The 7,200-nt window shown below is 44.8% G+C and overlaps 1 long non-coding RNA gene across 1 annotated transcript; it reads left to right on the forward strand.

Moving 5' to 3' along the window:
* The first annotated feature begins 2,317 nt into the window (after positions 1 to 2,317).
* On the forward strand, positions 2,318 to 6,433 carry LOC107110166. The gene is made up of 3 exons (XR_001482502.1): positions 2,318 to 2,511; positions 4,480 to 4,616; positions 6,161 to 6,433. It is a non-coding gene; the product is annotated as an uncharacterized LOC107110166 (long non-coding RNA).
* Positions 6,434 to 7,200: the final 767 nt, after the last annotated feature.

Consider the following 7,200-nt stretch of genomic DNA (forward strand, 5'->3'; position numbering starts at 1 on the left):
GCTGGCTCACAATTTTTTAGCCTCTGGCTTATACATTTTTGTTTTTGCTCAGGAAGGATGTCTCCAGAGCAAACTAATTTATGCAGTAGCCAAATGGCTTGCTCACAACTTTAATGCCAGTAGCTCACAAAGCAGAATTTTTGCTCACAAGACTCCACAGCTTAGAGGGAGCATTGCATGGGGCCATGGAATGTATTCCTGTTTATAAAGCATTTATGCACAGTCTCTTGAGTAACCTATACACAAATGTTGAAGGTGTGTCTGTGAGTGAATACAATCTGAGAATGGGGAAGCTCCATCCCAGGTAGCTTTGTCTTACCTCATAACAGCTGTAACATGACCATATTGCAGTGCTAGTGACAGAGGCCAGGTTTATTTCAAATATATTTTCCTATTATAAATATTAGTACATTCTGACTTGGATGGCTCTGGCTAGTCCAATCTCAGAAGCTAAGCAGTTAGCTTAGCTAATAACCTGGTTAGTACTTGGATGGAAGACAAGTCCAAGGTTGCTACCCAGATGCAAACCACTTGTTGGTCTCTTGTCCTGAAAACCCTGTGGGGGTTGCCATACGTCAGTTGTGACTTGATGGCACTTTACACACAACTACTTATTTTTATTGTATTGGGCTTATATCCCGCCCTCCCCACATTGTAGGCTCAGGGCAGGTTCCAACATATAGTGTCTGCAATTTATGAAGATTTACATTTAGAATGGAGCTGCAGTGGCTCAAGTGGTTAAGACGCTGAACTGCAGGCTGTGGAAGGTCGGTAGTTCAGCAGTTCGAGACCTGAGTGCCGCATGACGGAGTGAGCTCCCGTCTCTAGTTCCAGCTCCTGCCAACCTAGCAGTTCGAAAGCAAGAAATTGCAAGTAGATAAATAGGTACCACTTCAGTGGGAAGGTAACAGTGTTCCGTGTGCCTTGGTGTTTAGTCATGCCGGCCACATAACCACGGAAACGTCTTCGGACAGCGCTGGCTCTTCGGCTTTGAAACGGAGATGAGCACTGCAACCCTAGTCGGATTCGACTGGCTTTCGAGCAAGGGAACCTTTACCTTTACCTTACATTTAGAATAAATTATAACACTCCATTAAAATCAATAAAATCACAGCATATTAAAACAACAATGCCTCACAGATAATATAGTAGTCTCAATTCGGCTTCTTCGATTTGTGGTCACTGGAGGGAGGCCAGATCAAATGGGTGCCCACTGCCTCGACTAAAGGCCCAACAGAAGAGCTCCAGAAAGGCCCTGGCCCTAGCTGAGGCAAGTCAGACATCCCTAGAGCCAGGGACAACCAGAACGCCATGTTTAACAGGGCTCATATGGGGAGAGGAGGTCTCGAAGATATGCAGGCCCCTGGCCATATAGAGCTTTAAAGGTAAGCACCAACACCTTGAAACGGATCCGGTATTCAATGGTCAGCCAGTGCAGGTCACACAGCACTGGGCGGATGTGTGCTCGCATAGGCAACAACATCAGCACCCATGCCGCTGCATTCTGCACTAGCTGCAACTTCCAGAGCAGTGTCAAGGGAAGCCCCACATAGAATTACAGTAATCTAATCTGGAAATGACCATTGCATGGGTCACCACAGCCAGATCACGGGGAAGAGGTATGGGGCCAATTACCGGATCTGCCTCAGATGAAAAAAGGCAGACTTGGCAGTGGTGGTGACCTGGGCCTCCATAGTCAGTGAGGCATCCAGGAATACCCCTAGGCACTTTGCCCTAGGTGTTGGCTCCAATGGGGCCCTGTCAAACACTGGGAGCCTAACACCCAGTCCCCCTCAATCCAGGTGCAGGACCTCCGTCTTCAATGGATTCAGTTTCAGTCTGCTCTGTTGTAACCATCCAGCCATAGCCTGTAATGCCCTGTCCAGATGTTCAGGGGCAGAGTCTGGGTGTCATCCACATATTGGTGACAACCCATCCCATACCTCTGAATAATCTGGGCAAGTGGGCACATACAGATGTTAAATAAACTATGTAGTTAACTGAAAAAGGTGCCTGAAGTCTTGACTCCCAGCATCTCCTACTTCAGATCTTAAGCACCAGTGCTATTCCATTAACTATCTACTTGGCATCCTCCTCATCTACCATCACTTGTTGCAAACAGATAAAGGTGAGATTTTTGTATTGCTTAAATTCAATATGCCATAAAAGAGCTCCCATGGGCAGTTTCACTTCACTCGTCCTTGTGTAATTTTAACCATGTCTTGCGCATATAATTTTTCTTCCCCCGCCCCTTCCCCAGTTTCCACATGTAGCCCAGGAACTGACAGCAGGCTTAGTCTCAGTAAAGAGTGTTTCACACACAGTTTGCAAGGCATTTGTAACTGCAGTTCAGTTTCTTTGGAACGGACAGTTGAGAAGCTCCAGTGACCTTGGCTCAAACCATGACTGAGCCAGTGACTAGCCAACCGGCTGCCATCTCCCCTGTGACCATGTCTTCTGAAGGTAGCTGGAGCACAGGCAGATACGACTGCTGTGCAGACTGCCCCATGTGTAAGTGTGCATTTGCGGTATCTATTTTGTGCATTAGCGCTGCTGTAGACAACTTCATGTGGGAGAGGAGGAGGGAGGCTCCTAAGCACATTTTCTTCCATGTTGCCTCATTTCAGGTTAATGCACTTGCATCAACAAAGCTGAAGCATCTGTGCTGCTCACATCTGGGCTTCTTCAAACCTGATTTGCATTCAGTGGGACTTTTGCAAGGGACTGCAGCTGTAGGAATATTTGGGAAGGGAAAAAGAGAGAGTTCATGTTTGGGGTCAGAATGCTGTCAGATTTAAGGTTAATCTTTTAAACAACTGCAAACCCTTGGGGTGAGGGAAATTGTTTACAGAAGCTGGGATCCAGAGACCTACTTAGGCAGCCCCATGGCTTGGGTGTTGACACTGGATACTTTTTCCATATTTTCTTTAAACAGTAGAGTCCTCAGCCTGTACCTGCAGCTTACAAATGACATCTAGGTTTCAAGCAGGGCCTGGCATGCAGCAATTAGAAGGGAGTAGCTTCTTGAGAAATGTAAGCCCAATGCCCCGGGGTACACAGAATTAGTTGCCTGATTCTTTGGTTTGGGGGTGACTTTTCTAGCTTCCTTCAGAGGGGTTCTCTTCCAAGACCTAGATCTGGCATTAGATCAAGATATATTTAAAATCTATGCAGATTCAAGAAGAGCTGGCGTTTATATCCTGCTTTCCTCTACCCTACGGAATCTCAAAGCAGCTTACAATCTACTTCCCTTCCTCCCCTCACAACAGGCATCTTGTGAGGTACGTGGGGTTGAGAGAGCTCTGAGAGAGCTGACTGATGCACGGTCACCCAGCTGGCTGCATATGTAATGGGTAATCAAACCCAGTTCTCCAGATTAGGGTCTATGGTTAGGAGCGCAGACTCTAATCTTGGAGAACCGGGTTTAATTCCCCACTCCTCCACATGCAACTGCTGGTGTGACCTTGGGTCAGTCATGGCTCTCTCCTTTTTTCTTTTTAAACATTTTTATTGCTTTTCTAAACTACACACCTATAGGGTTTGTGGATGGGAACAAACTAAAACTACGAGTAGCAAGAGATCATTAATACAATTGTTTAAAGTGAGAATAATTCCTTATTGTCAAAGTAGTAATGCATGAGAGTTAATACAATTGTTATATAGAAGATTGAGCGAGTGTTCACAAACACTCGCAAGTGGGTGCACTCCATCATTGCTCTGATGTGAGCGGCCCGCAAACGTGCCAATGGGGGAGGGGTCCGAGTTGATCTTGGACTCCCGCAACCCTTTGTAGGAGGATTGCAGCCTGGACGCGAGAGGTGCCTCTCCCAAGGCTGAAGAGCAGTTCTTGAAAGAGCTCTCTCAGCCCCACCTTACCTCACAAGCAGTGTTCCCACTAGGCTGAATTAGTGTGAGCTAACTCACAGTTTTTTAGCCTCCAGCTCACACATTTTTGTTTTAGCTCAGGGAGGATGGCTCCGGAGCAAACTAATTTATGCAGTAGCCAAATCGCTTGCCCACAGTTTTACTGCCAGTAGCTCACAAAGTAGAATTTTTGCTCACAATACTCCACAGCTTAGAGGGAGCATTGCTCACAGGGTGTGTGTTGTGGGGAGGGGAAGGGATTGTAAGCCGCTCTGAGACTCCTTCGGATAGTGAAGGGCAGGATATAAATCCAATCTCTTATCTTCTTCTTCTACACCCTACTGGTTCTCAGCTTGATGTTTTCCTCTTTCTCGTGTGCCTTCAAAGAACATTATTTGTAAAACAGCAGAAATTCCACATGTACTTCCTATAAAAAATTAAATGCACTGTGGATATGTGGACATGAATGCCTGCACATAACTTCCATCTTGCTGCCTTGACCAAGAGAAGAGCTGTCAAAGAGATGATATTTCAACCACAGTGTAAGTTCCTTCTGGTTTTGGAAGGTTTATCTATGATTACTCCATGCAGGGATGAGTGTGCTTCCTTTTGCAGGTTGTCTGGGGTTTTTGTGCCCACAAATCCTATCCTGTTATGTGTCGCACAAATATGGAGAGAACTGTTGCCTCGGGATGGTGCCTGGTGGACCGACAGCATTACGGACTCACATGCGGCTCTCTTATGGCATCCCGGTAATATGTTTTCAATGTTTTTGGGATTCTGCAGAATTGTGGTCTGCACTGTGATTGCAAAGGGGTAGTCATAGCAAAATAAAAAGTTCAATGGCTCCTTAAATACTAACAACATTTATTTTAATAAGAGCTTTGTAAGTCGCAACTCACTTCTTCAGATACATAAGGGAAAATCATATAGGGAAATCTTTGGGGGGGCAAAGTTTGATCTACTATGTGATCTTTACTGTCTAAGTGGCAGAGTTACACACAATGAAAGAAACAGGAGGTTGGATCCAGCTAGGTTTTCTGCTCAGTACCTTATTCCGTTCCCACATCCCACATGGCTTTTGTCCATAGAGGTCTTTGGATCCCCACCATAACCTTTTTGGTGGTCAGGGGATGCTCTTCTCCCTTGTTCAGCTGTGGAAAAACTTGGTTGGATCAAACTCATGGAGTTCTTTGAGAAATCGCTGCTTAATCGTTAAGCATTCAAAGTAATTTCTAATATGGACAAATTTGCTCAAGACCATGCTAAAATTGCCTTGCCCCTCTTGCAAATTAGAACCATTTCCGCTGGTTTTGCAATATCACAGATAACTAAATTTCCTGTGAGTTACAGACTCTCTCTCTCTCTCTGAATAGGTTGTCCTTTTCAGGGGGGGAAAATTGTGTGACATTTCTTTTCCCATGTTGCAGAGAAGTTGGAAGATATACTATAGGTGAAACAGAGCAGCTCCCCAATTGCAGCCATGCTTCTGAGTGGTGGAAAACAGGCATAGAATGCTATCTAGATTACACACACACACACACACACACACACACACCACCCTCTAGGATGGAGGTTTCCACACAACCTAGCAAGTATTATTGTCTGTTGCTTTCTGATTTTTTTTTTGTATTATGGTGCCAGCTTCCACTATTAGTGTGGAAAGGTTGGCTTACCATTCCCCTAACATTAATTTAGACAAGGCTCATATGTGTAGAAACTGTTATTAAACAAAGAAGTATTAAGCACATCAAGGGAAAAAACCTGCTGAGGGGAAATCAGCAAAGCTTCTGCAAAGTGAAATCCTGCCTCAACAGCCTTTTGGAGTTCTTTGAGGAGGTTAACAACCATGTGAATAAAGTCGATCTCCCTGGAGCTCTTTGTGACCCACCTTGATTTTCACCATCCTGAATAATTGGTGCCATCCACAAATGTCATCACTACAGTGCTCACCCCTGTATTCCAAATCATTTATGAACAAATTAAAGAGCACCAATTCCTGATTGAGGCATGAATGTATGGGCATACTACATATGGCTCTGTGAGCTACTCTGGGCAGTGGAAGAGAAGAATATAAACCAGTAGTCCAGAGAGGCTCTGGCTCATGGTTTCAGAAGTAGGGGGCCTCAAAGAAGGCTGTAGCTTTGCACTGGAAACATACAAGGGGAGCCCCACAAGTACCTAGGTCCAGAATCTAAAATGATTTAATTGTACCAGTGACATATTTTTAAAAAAATAAAGGAATGGAAGCCTGAATAGAGGCTCACAATCTCTCTTCTTGATCTGAACAAAACAGGGTACCGTTTGTCAGGATGCACTGTCCATGTTCTGTTGTGGCTGGTGTGAACTATGCCGCATGGCTCGTGAAGTCCATACCCGCTCCAAGAATTCCTGAAAGGAGACTAGCTGGAAACTGCACTGCACTGCCGCAAACATCAAGAAGAGCAGCTTGGACTGGTTTTTTCTCTCTTAAAAAAAGTAATATTTTTGTTTTAAACTGTGTTAATAGCTTGGGTACCAATACTGGAAGAAAGGTGAGGTATAAATGCTCTAAATAAATAAACCAAAGGTACAGCAGCCATAGCATTTCATTCTCAAGGACATAAATTGCCAGTGGGTTTCTCAGGCCCTTTAGACACCACAGCTAGGCAGATCTTTGGCCGCACTTTACTGTTGAAGGACACTACCATGTCTACCCTTGCAAAGGGAGAGGACACCATTTTAGTACTCTTAAAGTTGTTTCAGTTGTGAACATGTACAGTATATAACTCTTTTGAGAAATTGACCATTGACTGGTAAGAAAACATTTGGCATATGTCCTTGCACTTTAGTATTACCACATCCAAATCTCACATTCCTCTGCAAGTTACAAAAACAACATTTTGGTCTGAAAAGGAAACCCTGGGACTACTTCAAACCATTCTCTTTGCCTTCTCGGAGGTGAGGCAGGTGTTGCTCAGGGACATGAGGAAGTAACCATCTTCACAGTTGGTTCACTGTGCACACACAGTCGCCCGTTCGCGGGGAGGGCGGGGTATAAATATAATTAAATAAATAATAATAAATAATAGTTTTAAGTGAGTACAAAGATTGCCAACTCTGGGTTGAGAAATTTCTGGAGATTTGGAAGGTGGAGCCTAGGAGGTAGGGGTTTGGGGAGGGAGCTAAGTGAGGCATAATACCTCCCTCCAAAGCAGCCATTTTCTTCGGGGTAACTGATCTGTCATTGGGAGATCAGTTGTAATTCCAGGAGATCTCCAGGCCTCACCTCAGAAGCTTCTGTCACAAGAAATGGTAAGGTCTTTGAAGCACCCCAAGACACTGTGGCTTCAGCAG

Source organism: Gekko japonicus, unplaced genomic scaffold (assembly GCF_001447785.1).
Source record: "Gekko japonicus isolate JY-2015 unplaced genomic scaffold, Gekko_japonicus_V1.1 scaffold99, whole genome shotgun sequence".
In the NCBI taxonomy this organism is placed as follows: domain Eukaryota; kingdom Metazoa; phylum Chordata; class Lepidosauria; order Squamata; family Gekkonidae; genus Gekko; species Gekko japonicus.